Below are 13,363 nucleotides of genomic sequence, written 5' to 3' on the forward strand. Positions count from 1 at the left end.
ACTGCACGGGCCGAGTACGGTGTGCGACGGAGAGAGGCAGAGAAGCGAGAATGAAAGCCTTTGGACGTTTACGGGGGGTTCCGTGCACAGCGGGAGGGGGGTTGGCAAGCAATCGGACTGACACCAAGCCTAGGTCCGGCCATCTTGTGACGGCGAAGCGCTCTCGTCCGCAAAACACCCCCGAAATCGCGAAATTCGCCGCGGTAACGCGCGGAAAACCCCCCAAAAAGTGCCGAAGAGTGCCCCCCGTGCCCACCGCCGACTAGATCACGTGCACGACGCGCAAGAAGCGCCCAAATCGCGACAACAGATTTTCCCTGTTTTTACACATGAGTGTTACATTTTTGTGAGTGTGCTCCGACACGAGGAACACCGCATTTGGATAAGAGTCGCAGAGGCCGCGGAACTCCACGCAGGTAAGCCCCATCCGAGGACGGCCGGTGCGCCCCCGACTCGCCGGCCCCGCTGCGAACGCCGTGTTTATTTATCTTTTCGGTGATAACGCAAAAAGTCGCTTTTTCGTGCGGCGATCGCTTTTAATCTCTGATCGATCGATCTAGCACGCGCTAATCAAAACAGTTCAAACGCCGATCGACTGTCAACGAAATTACGAAAAGGCCCCGGTCAAGACGACGGCCCAAATCTTATTTTATGTAACAGCTGCATGCACCTCCGAATAGCGGTACTAAACGTTCATTCCCAAGCTACGCTCTTTCATTATGTCTTCTTCCTACATCTTCCACTTATTCTAGAAAAAACAATTGAACTGTTGCCATAGGTAATCGCCTATGACAAGGTAAATTACTCCGGGTACAGTAGCGTCCTTAGTTACCCGTACCTCACTTTATTAGTTTATTATTTGTTCGATAAAGTAATCTGCCGGCTTTCACCAATTACTTTAATGCATGAATAGGTTAATTATCCGCAATTTTCGTTCTTTATATCTTTATAACTAGATTTTGTCATTCATGTGGTTCGTAAATGTTACAAGAGAAGAAATGTTGTTTGTAATAAACCAAACCCGAGGGACTCTTTGGGCAATAAAACCGCAGGCTTATCCCGCTTTACTCCCATATTTTCCCCAAATATCGATAAAATTGACGCCTTCTTCACTGCAGATGACTTATAAATAAATAGAATTATAACGAATACGCTTTTAAGGTCACCTCGCTACCATTCGATGATGCTGCGAATGTGACAATTTCAACGTAGTTCAGCTTTGTCATCGTGTTTTTATGCAAACCGTCCTATTTTCTAATTGACAGATTAAATTCGATTAATTCCTTTTTATCATCAGCTTTGTCGCGGCTTTCAATTCGCACGCACCACTCGTCTCTCACCCTTTTATCAACTATCAATTACCCTTTCGAGCCGATCGAGGTTATTGACCCGACATTACGGTGGCCACGAAAATTTTCTAAAGAAAATCAAAGACTGCGATCTACACGACTTTCTCGTCTTCAACCGATTCTCATCCCGGACCCCGCACTTCACCGAGTTGACTCGCTCGAGTTGTACAAAGTCAAAATCTTTTTTAGGTTAGGTTCCGATGTTTTGGAACACCGCGACATTTCACACCTTTTGGTGACTCAAGATCGGATTAAATACCGTGAAATCAAGGATTCGACCTAGACTGTCGGTTTTAGTGAACCACCAGAAGCTGTTATCAGGTAGCAACAACCATTTACGAAAAAGTACAAAGTAGAGATCACCGAAATTGTGCAGTCTCGCAGGTGCCGGTGGAGAAATGTCATTTAAAAGAAAGACGTATCGAACAGAATTTGACGTAATTATGTGGGGCTTTCCTGTGACTTTCGATTCGGGTCTAATACGATCGCGGGGTATTTAAGTGATCGAAATGTTCCGTTTCATCCCCCTTCTATGTTTAAAATTACATATCGTGGGGATCACGCGAGTCGAGTGGACGGAATACTGTGCAAGTAATTTTCTGTTATTTGTGGATTCGTTTTGACGTAGACATTATTTTCAGAGCGTTCCCATCTCAGCCGAATCAGTCGATGCAGTATCGGGAGAAACCAATTAAGAGACGCTAATTGAAGTAACAGTAAAAGCGATTGTATGTACATTTGCTGAAACAGGAAGCCCGCAGCTGCATTAAAACTAACACTATCGTTTTAACGAGTTCACGTGTTTTAATTGCACTTAATCGGTTTCGGCAATTCATGGAAAAGCAATCGGACGAAGGAAAGCGGAGACATCAGGGAAAAATTCGCAGAAAAGCGTGCTCGTTGCGGGTTTCGGTTAGTTTTTACCGCTGCGCCACCAGCAATTATTCGGACTTTTTGCAGATGGGCAATAACACATCTAATGATGCTCTCCGCTCGGGACTCGTTGGCGTTTTATTTTTTAGATAACTTTGATCTCGTCCTATTAAAATTCTTGTAATTATTCCGTTCAAGGCCAATTTCACCATCGTCCGCAATTAAAGAAAGGTCGCCTCCCTTCAGTCAACCCTACCGTTAATAATTGTTATTGTTTTTGCGAAACACCGACCTTTTCATCCCACGACGGCCAGAATTAGGGTCGCCGTTAAGAACCCCTAAGAATTGTTTTTATCAATTAAAACGCGAAGAGAGGAGCGCAACAAGAGGCATTATAAATTTAAACGTGTTCAGCAAATAAAGAAATCGATACAAATGAATAGAGCTCGCCGTTTTCCCCCCACCGGCAGCAGCCATTCTCCGTGTAAAAGACTGGAAGGACTGCCCGGGAGTGCCGATCGGTTTAACCAAATTATATGTCAGCCGAAGAACGGAGAATCCTAACCTCAAAGTTGCGTAACAACGACAAGGTTGCCCATCGACTTATTTTCGATGCACTTTTACGCGCAATGAATGCACTTAACGCACTGATATAAATAGATCGCTTTGAACTGTAGATTTATTAAATCGGCGTTCCGCGATACGCCTAATCAGGATTCAAGGTCAGGCGTCAAGTGTCAATGTTTCGTGTATTTTTAAAAGAATGGTGCTCGAACGTTCGTTGTCTCATCATTGTGCGATGACAATCACTGTATCTAGTCCGAAATAAAAATAAATATGAAGTAGGGGGCAAGATGGTCGCGTCTATAAATTTCAGGATGTAGTCACGCCGTAAGTGGGTGAGCCCCTTTCCTTCGGCAGTTCGAGACACAATTAAGGCGATAAGAATAAAAACCGGCATCTCGCAGCTTCCTTTCCAAATTGATCCATATGGTGCGCCTCCCCTCGCCTCCGATCGAGGGTCGCATTGTGCGCCAGTTTCGTGCATTTTTCAGGAAACGGTCCCGCAAAATATGCACCGGAACGCTCCTCCAAATGATGGACAGACCGTTGTGGTGTCTCGCGGCAGACTTCAAAATGTGTTGCGCTGTTATTATTTATTTTTTGCGGCCTTGTGATTGCGTGAGCAATTCATACAACAAATTGATGGCGTTTGAGAATGATTTCGCTGTCATTAACCGTAAAAGTCGGCTCAAATCGGCGAACATTGTTCATTGTTCGTGAGGACGAAATTTTGTCTAAGTCTGCGTAGGTGTTTCATCGAATTGTCGATTTAATTATTAGATATATGTTTGAAAAAAACTGGTTTGCAAAGGCCGCGCGTAATCGAGGCTAGTTTTTCGAGCGCAGGAATTCGCGCACCGATTGACGAACAATCTCGTAAAACCTATCATTTTCGGCACCGAATTGTTATTCGTCACTTGGAGGATGCCTCTCCTCTGTTACGTTTTAATAGCGATCGGGCCCCGATACAGAAGACATCCAGTTGAGATGGAATTCTCGTTACCTCGACCGTCTCCGTCCCCCTCACGGGGCCATACATATTTATACTTTTTACGAGCGGCATCCGTCGATAATTCCTCGCATGGGTCATTCGGTTCTTCGAGACCCAACCGACGTTCCATTCTTTCCACGATCCATCCGTCCAAATGTCAAACAACAGCGGCAGCTGCTCCTCATTGGAAGAAAGCTGCCATTTTCGTAATATCGTGTAGGTTGTTAACAAATCGAAACTCACATGCGAGGTTTACCTGGTTTTATGTTAATTATCCAGATACGTTTCGCGACCACTGACATTCTGCTAAAAGCACACTCGACTTTTAAAACTTCCCACTTTGTCAATAGCTCTGTTCGATTATCATTTTTAATTAACGAAAAGGTTAGTCACCCTCCGGGCCTTCACCCATTTAGGTTCGTATTTTTACCCCGCCAGAACGTTAAATTTGGAATTTCGTATTTAACCACGATCGACCACTCTCTTTACAATTCTTGCCTCTTCGTAAATTTTGTTTGATTGCATTCCGCATCCACTTCTTCTGGTTCGGCGGGCTTGTTTTGAAATTCTATAACTCGACGGATCCCGAGAACATTTTAACATATAACTAACCGAAGTGGAATAATAAATATTGTCGGAATCAGTCTTTTTATAAGCCATTACTGGTCGGGCTTATGATTATGGCGTTGTTGTTTGAGGCGACACCGCTCGCCAAAGAGTATCGATGTCGTTTGTAGGATCTTGTACGACCAAGTACTAATAATAAAATTCATTAATTCTATAAGCAGTTCCCTTCTTCGTTTAATTTATGGTTTAGTCGGAGAACGAGGATATGCCTTTGACTCGAATTAAATTTGAATTAGGATTCCTTAAATCGAATAGGATTGCTCATCTTAAATTACTTACGGACCTCTTAATTAAATAATTGGATTCGTATTCAAGTGGAAAGTGTTTAATTGGGGTAGTTTTCGTCAAGAATGTATTTACTACTCGTGACACGTATCGATAAAAACGAACCAATTATACAACAGACCGATAATAATTATTCATCGTTGCATACATTTTCGCAAACAAATGTTTGTTTTTAATTTCTTGACCTTCGTCCGCTTTATTGCAAATGTCACAATGTCGTCACTTTGTTTTGATACTCGGTTAGCTTCGAAAAATGTTGATTAATTTATTATTGTCAGAGGAAACCTGGTCATTTTACTCCCTAATATTTTTCCATTATTTTCTACTACCAAAGACTGTGAGAACCCAATGGGTATTTATTATCATTTTGTTTGTATTTATTGAAGAATGTCCAGTTTATTACCGTCTTTAAATTACCTCCAAACAAAAGGGGTTTAGTTTAATGTATGAAAGGAAAATAAGACAATGCTTAGTTACACAAAGAATGGGTTTTAATTATGTTAACGCGGTTAATGGGTTGTTTTATTTTGCGGCTTTTTAATTGAAATACAATTATTTGTTTAGTTTAAAGTTCAAATCTTCTGTTGAGGCCAGTACCGTTGTCTATTTATTTTCCATAAACGTGCACGATGACAGAAGGATTTGCAATGTTTAGACATGTGTGAGCAACGTATTTTGTAGGTTATAGCATTGTTTAAGAGCAAATTTCTATTGCGCAATGAACTCCTGTAATTATGTTTTCCTTTTGGGGCGGTGTAAAGCTTTTCTTGAGTGGAAAAATAGAATAACCGTTGTAGTAGTCATAAATTTTGTATTTATCTATGCAAAGTCCTACTATCTGGAGGAGTTCAGAGGATGACATAACTTTGGACTGCCGCATAGTCAGAATGTAACAACCAAAGTTTAACAAAAACTCCAGTAAATCGACTTTTCTTTAAAGGAATATAATTTAAAAAATAAATATTTCATGCAAAAAATGGGAATTTGTAGCGTAGATTTTTAAATGTCAAAGATCCAAAGAAAGTCGTTGGAGAATTTGCAACTGACACGCGATACACCACATTTCAACCGTAATTTTTTAAAAGAAGCGTTTTTGATTATTTTATTATGTAATAGCTCCGAGGTACATATCACAATTAATTTTTTTTTGTACAGGACATCAACAAAGAATCAAAGAGGATGCGTGAAAATGACTTGAAAAAGTATTAAAATCCCTTTTGAATTTGACTTCAAAGTGTTGATGGGGGCGAGAAAATAAAAAACTGTATTTTCAGACTTGGCAGGTGCGTTCCTTTCAGTAATATCATCTCCAAATTGTTAGTGTGCAAAGTGTAGATATCTGAAAAACTTCAAATCAAAGTTGTTACATATCAAGGCTGTAGGTAGTGAAAATTGTTGCGAATGGAATTGAAACCTGAGGAGCAGCCTTTGACTGGAGACTATTCTGATGTTCTTGTTTGTTTTGCAAAGTCCGTCAGAATTATCACCGAAGCTGTAAAAGTTGTGAAGCACTAAATCTTTTATTCAATGGGGATAATTTTGTCAGGGGTACTCAACTCGCCATTGCAGCGACTTCTTTATAGGATAATAACTTAAATTTGAATTTTAACTACGTAACTTTTAAGACTGATAATAATATGTGGGTTACTTTTGTACTTAAGGTTGTGGAAGTCCGTGAAAGTATCTTATTTTTATTAACTACTTGTTTATTTGATTATTATTTCACTTCAAAGTGTAGATGTTGAACCAAATTAACCACACAAAGAGCATGCTCGTTATTGTCGGCACTGCACTATCAGTGCATGCGCCATTTAATCGCATCGTCTTAATTGCACATAGTGTACAAGATTAGCTTTACACTATACGTCGAATTAAATTTGTTAACCGAAATCAAATTGTCTTAAATTGAATTAAATTAGTGCAGATTTTAGGTCCGGCTCGAATGAATAATGTATGGAAGGCAATAAAACAAACACAGACCGGTGTCGAATGGATTTGTGTACTTTTCGACGGAGATATCTCTTTCGATCCGGTCCTGCTCTGCGAGGCTGATTTCTTTTTGTGCAGCATAATGGAGCAAGGTGCTGGCAAAAATCACATCATCGCCGTGTTTGTCGAGCGTAGATAGACACCAAACACAAATTTACATTCCAATGAATCATCCCGAGTGAGTAACGTTCCACTCTCAAAATCCGAATCTTTGGCGGTTTTTCCTCTGATCATCGGGTGCGTTCACTTGGTAGGAATTAACCGCGTTATTTGAATTATTTTTTTCCCTTGTTGGCGGTTTCAATAGAAATAATACAGTTTGCAGTGTAAATATTGACCCAACGTTTTGAACCGTAATAAAATATAGGACTGTTCAGACAAAGGTCCTGGCTTCTTTTTCCGGCGCACCATGTCCACTGATTTTTCAGTTCTGTTGTCGGCGAAATAAATTAGACGTTAATTGGTACCAAATTAATTTTATAGTTGTTTTTATGACCTCGGCTATTTAATCGTACGTCTTATTCATCAAACTTCCTAGAGCTTTGCAGAATCGTGTGTTCGCCGACCATTTGTATGTAAATATTGACTTCTCATCGAAAAGACGACATTCTGTTGTTGCTCTGAGGCTCTGATTTATTCGATTTCCTATTTATTGACCCGAATCGGTGGGTACATAAACTAATTAAATCAATTTCGTGGACTGGTGGTACAGTCACGTGTCGTATTGATCATCGAATTCATTTATTTTGAAAGTAATTTTAGATAAATATTGCTTTGCCGTGTTGCCAATCCCTATAATTTGCATGGAGATCATGTTGATAAATGATTGCAGTTTCGGTGGGAGCGCATTTTAAAAACAAACTGGAGACCGAACATGACAGAAATGACGTATTGATTAATAGTATTTTCCTTTTTCGTAAATTAATAGCAAAAGTTTCGTGGTATTTCATGTCAAAGCAACGTTCCGAGGGTCATTTGCTTTCGCATTTATTCGCAAATTATTTTGAAAAACCGATAAACATCGATCCTTACGTGAAATTCTCTTTCTGGGTTGACCCTAATTCCTCTAATTGGACTCTCTCGTGGCGGCGACCGATAATCAACGGTCTACGTGCACAAATTAACATTTCATCATTATCACTGTCCTCTTTGTAAAGGGTGAGCTTTCTCGGATATCATTTATTTATTAATTCAGAATCGATGACTGCGCTAAGAGTCGACCGTTACATTTTTAATGCAGAGCCATTGCTTTTATTGCGGGGGTTGGAAACGAGTTTCAAGATGTTTTCTTACATTAGAAGGGTGACATTAGAAGTCATTTTTTAATTTTTAATGTGACCTCCTTCAGCACAAATAGCGAGACATAACGATAACCCTTTTTGTTGCAATTTTATATTTACTACTCGTAATTCATCTGAATTTGTATTGGATTCTAGCCGTTAATCATGTTTTTCGGCAAACGATGTATATGTATATTGAATAAACATTATTTATTTTTGGACTTGCCATGAATTTTATTTTACATAACCTGATTGGATTTATATAATTTTAAGTATAACGATTTCATTGGTATTTTTTAAAAATAATCTTGTGAGAAGAGACAATTGATCTATTTTTATTTAATCGATAATACAAATCCAGCACTGTTTATAAGCTTTAGCCTTCGTCCGGACATAATTTAGAAATGCAAAATAAGAACCCTGGTTTCGTTCTCAACTGTATTTTTTGCAAACCACCAAAGAGGATGTGTCATTTGGGTCAAAATCTGGCGAATACGGTGAATGAAGCATAACTTTCCTGTCAGTTCCTAATGTTGAATCATGTTGATGGGAATAAAACTTTTTTTCTCTCATCACCGGTTTTGTTCAATTTTGATTTTCAAGCTTTAGGATGTGTATTAAATAATATCACCTTGATTTTCAACAATTCACAACAATAGGTCAAGGAGTGTCATTTACAATTACAATACATTTTACATTTTGCTGATGCTTTTGGATGCGTACTCGTATTCACTCACTACCTTTTTCTTCTAACTTCTCCATAAAATAGATACATATTCATTTCTTATCACCATTTAGAATCGAAGATGTTTATTTACTGTAGACAAGTTAACCTTCGCTACCTATTTTCCTAATTTTGAAGCCTTTTTTTATTCTCTCAGATGGCACAGAATGAAAAGAAATTAATATTAAGCAATCTTGTGAATCGTCAATATGTCTCATCTCATTCTCTTTCTCAAATTCAAATATAATTCTCTCCAACAGAGAGAGGTGCATCCATTTTTGAGTCGATGAAACTATGAAGCAATTTCTGTATTGACAACATCGTTATCGTAAACATATTTTTTACTAAAACTCTGGAATCTTCAGCATTCCTAGTTCGAATGTTAGATCATTGATCACGGAACACGGATGTTCCCTTTTAGTGGATTTCACGTGAATCTAGAACAATAAAAAATAGACGGTGTATTTAAGAGCCAACAGAAGGACCATTTGTGAACAATTTTCGTTTCAGAAATTGCGGTTAGGAAATTACGGACGGACTTGATGTGATGTCATTAAATATTGAATAATTCGTGGAATATATTCGATGTATTAAATTATAGACCTACTATTATTAGCGTACATATTTGGTTGAGTTAATTGACGAACTGCCATAACAGGCTGTTCATAAAGTGCAATCGACAGCAGCACTGTTCGAAGTAGATTACTTTGTTTCATTGCTACCCTCGATATATTTTCAAAAGGTCTACAAGGGCTGGTCTTTTTACAATAGTCTCGAGGGTCCGCTTGTAAATCTCCCTCTCAAATTTCACGTTTTACATTGGAGAGATGTGTTCTAAAAATAGAATATATCGAATGATAATTAAAAAAACATTTCCCCCTTTTGTCCCGCAAAATTTAAATTTTTTATCATCGTTAGAAACAGTCGTGGTCTTCCCCCGCTTAATTTAATAGCAACTAATTAGTTATAGTTAAAACATTTTTACGAAGTTTAATGAGTCTCGTGTAAAGTCGTTAGCTATAACATGCACACCATTTTTTACTGCTTGTGCAGAAAAAACAATAATGGAGAAAAGATTGTGAAGTTCCGTTAAAAATTGTTCGCGCTGATTTTTTAAAATGCAATTCATAATGCGTTCATTTACAAGATGCAAACTCGAGGGAACTTCTCGAGGAACTTTAGTTTCCAAGTTATTTTACTCTACTAAAACGATAAGTTCCGCGGATGAAAATCAATTTTAAAACGATTAAAAATTTATTTCAAAATTGCTGTTTAAACTTTAAATTAATCTGTTAAACTGTACGACGTTATTAAAAATGTTTTTTTTTTGCCTACTCAACAGAACTAACAGAAGTGATATGTACAAATAACTCGTGCTAGATTCTTCAGATTTTCAGAAATTTTCAAAATTACAAATACATTCCTGACACATTCCGGTCAGTTTACACGATTCGATCAGATGGATTTTTGTTCAACTTGTCTAATCTGGAAGCATCTAGTTTTCTCCGTTTATTTTTCTGTGCCACATTCACAAGGTCCATTTCTCATTAATCGTTCCATAAATTATACAAATCGTCGGTTGTTTGTCTTCATATTGTTGTTTAGATGCCCCACCTATTTTTCTCGCCGCCCATGCTCGTTCAATCGCATTTACAATTGAACGATCGCAACTTGTGCAGCGAAAGCGTTGCATTTTGCATGAGTCTAAACGCGTTATTAAATATAATCTTAAAAAAAGTCCTATTTTTAGACCGTCACGTGTTATTTTTAGACTCTTCATCCATTGTGTGTGCGGTAAATACAATCACCACCACTCTACACTATCATGTTATCTTGATAATAGATTCCCATCGTAATTTCGAATTGTTGTAACAGTTTCTGTTTAAATAATAAAACATTTGTTATCTTTACGTGATCGAAATGCCTGATGGTGGGCCGATATGACGAACGGTTTTTATCGCTCCCGGGGAAGGGATAACTTGGTAAGAGAAACACGGAAGAAGAGCAAAGTGATGATGCGCTTTCACTTGATGAAAATGACATGTTAAACACGTGAGCCCCATTTGGGTGTCGGTTATCGAATTCCGGGTACCGTCTTGGGTGTTTTTTCCGAATTGGGTCAGGTTGTAGGTTGGGGGTTGTCTGGACATCGATCGGGGGCCCAGGTTGCACGATAACGCGCGCCTTCGCCCTCTTCGGTGTACATAATGCGTAAGTTCATTGTTTGTCGTTGCCATTAAAAGCGCGATTAAAACGATGATGCCGAGTAGAATTGGATAGGGTAGAGAGCCATATAGATGGAAAATCAATAGGACGAGTGAGGTACGGCAAGTTTAGAAGTGAGTCGAGTCCAGGGGGTTGCCGCCGCCCCCTCTTGCAGTTATATGACGTCCGTTCTTCCTTACACCCCCAGCCCGGTGGTGGAGCTGTAACGACGCCGAACGCCTGATGCTTACTAATATGCAATGCGGCAGCAGCTATGACAAATGTATATAAAAGCGCCCCTGGAAATAAAAATATATATACACAAAGAGAGAAAGAACCGGAGTTCGCCATTCCGCGATCAATACGTCGTGTTATACGTTTCGTATGTTTACGGGTCGGATTCTTCACTTATTTGTCTGTAAGAAAATGATTTGTTGGTTGTCGACGGTGACGCAGGGGCGGCGGGGGCGGTATTGCCCGTTGAGTCATAAAATTATTACAAAGACACCAGGGAAACTGGAAATAGTAAAAGGAAATCCCGTTTCTCTCCGTGAAGTCTTCTGCAAACGACTTCATTTCCATCATTCTTCTTTTTTTTTAAGTGCTTATTTAGATGCCACATGTTCGCCTGTTCGGGAAGGGGTAGAGAATATAAAGCGGGGAAGGTACGTTTAGTGGCGTTTTTATCGTAAGTCGGAAATTTATGGGGAAAATTTGTCATTAGGAATATTAAATTTACTATCAGCACGTAAATCATGCAGAAACTGTCCTTTTTGTAAATAGGTGCGCTGTAAAGTGTTCGTGAATCGGCACCGTCCACAATTTAATGAAAAAGTCTCGGGTACGGCTTATGCATTTATAAAACATTCCTAATTTTATTTAGTTGATTAAAAATGAAAATTGATTATCGTAAACGCAGAACGAGAGGCTTAACGTGCCACAGTTATCGTAAATTATTAAAACAGGACTCTGTTTCTCCCTATCAATTTTTAAATACATAATCATCACCCACTTTTCATTAATTATTGATTTCGATGTTTCGATTGTATCACAGGCAAGGCGTAAAGTGGAAATTAATTAATTTTGTCAGTGTTAATTGAAATGCCAATTTGGAAGCTTCGAGTATCCACATTGTAAGTTGCAAAATTTAATTTTTCTTTGATTTTAACTTCGTAATAATTTATGGTTGTTTTGATTTGCCGTTAATTTTAATTAATCAATCATAAAAGATTAATCGGTTAATTTGTCATTTTATGCCCTTGTAATTTTAATTCAATGTAATGATACATAGTTATTAACATGGCAACCTTAATTACTAAAGAAGACATGTTAACTCAACATTTAACATTTATCACAGACTCTTGCAGACTATTTTGTTGCAGCGTAACGGACAACTGATCGATGAAGTTAAAATAAAAATATTGAAACGAAGAACTGTACACGATTTCCATGGTTCCAGAATAATTTTTCAAAATAAATATGAAACATGCCAGTAGAATTTACTAGAAAGTTCTTTTACAACACTTGAACAATGGTCCAAAACTAAGAAGCCTTACTAAGACAAATATTGAATAATTATTGAAGTCGGTGCAATCGAAAAAAAATTGCACAATATTGCGAATATGACCAAAATCGATAGACTTCCTGAAACAAACATTTAATAAGAAGAACACTCAAATCGATTCATTTTTCCAAAGGTTTTGAATAAAATAAAATTAGACAAGCAGACAATTGACTTCCTGAAACAAACATTTAATAAGAAGAACACTCAAATCGATTCATTTTTCCAAAGGTTTTGAATAAAATAAAATTAGACAAGCAGACATAGCCAAACAAAAAATCACAATTTCTTTACGTTGATTAGTTTGAAAGTACTGGTTCTTTGTAATATCAACATAATAAAATATTTTTTTAAAACTCATGTTCATATAATCTCATTGTCGAATAAATATCATTCGTGAAAGATACAATTGAAGATCAAAGAAAATGTAAGGAATATAAAATATTTTCAGGAAATATTATAATAGGTCTTTTATCTTCACATAATGTGCTACCGTTAAAAGTTCTTTTTATTTATTTACTTTTAAAAAGGTTTCAGCGAAGACGACATGCTTTCCATCTTACAAAAAGAATTGAGTTGCAATCTTGTGCAATTTTTACATGCAATAACAATAATTGGAATTTGCAGTTATCAAGATTTATTTTTTCCTTTGTACGAGTTAAGATGTAATGCAATTTTGTTTGTTGTAAATGTTCTCAGTTGTGACTGCAAGAATTTTTGCCGTCTTGCCAGTGTTAACAAATGGCTCTTTTAATCATTCCACCACCTCTTCAGCTGTCACAGTTAACGTCACTTGAAAAAATAGTGCATTATAAATTTTTTTATCGCGACAGCATCAGCGATGAAGATCTGGTCTTGTCGTGTTGCCATTTGTGACAATCTCGCCAAATCGGCCATCAGCGACGATTTGGAGGG

At 38.0% G+C, this 13,363-nt stretch overlaps 1 protein-coding gene across 22 annotated transcripts in view; it reads left to right on the plus strand.

Annotated features, from left to right (window-relative positions):
• The first annotated feature begins 127 nt into the window (after positions 1–127).
• Positions 128–13,363, plus strand: part of tou (toutatis) — a 40,310-nt gene continuing 27,074 nt past the window's right edge. For 8 of the 22 annotated variants that reach the window (XM_069040241.1, XM_069040249.1, XM_069040248.1 and 5 more), the window contains exon 1: positions 133–416. The gene's annotated coding sequence lies outside the window, so the exon portion shown is untranslated. Of the gene's footprint in view, positions 417–13,363 lie in introns of all 22 variants that reach the window. The other 14 variants (XM_069040252.1, XM_069040254.1, XM_069040255.1 and 11 more) reach the window with 7 other exon arrangements.

The sequence above is a fragment of the Tenebrio molitor genome, chromosome 2 (genome assembly GCF_963966145.1).
Source record: "Tenebrio molitor chromosome 2, icTenMoli1.1, whole genome shotgun sequence".
Classification (NCBI taxonomy): Eukaryota; Metazoa; Arthropoda; class Insecta; order Coleoptera; family Tenebrionidae; genus Tenebrio; species Tenebrio molitor.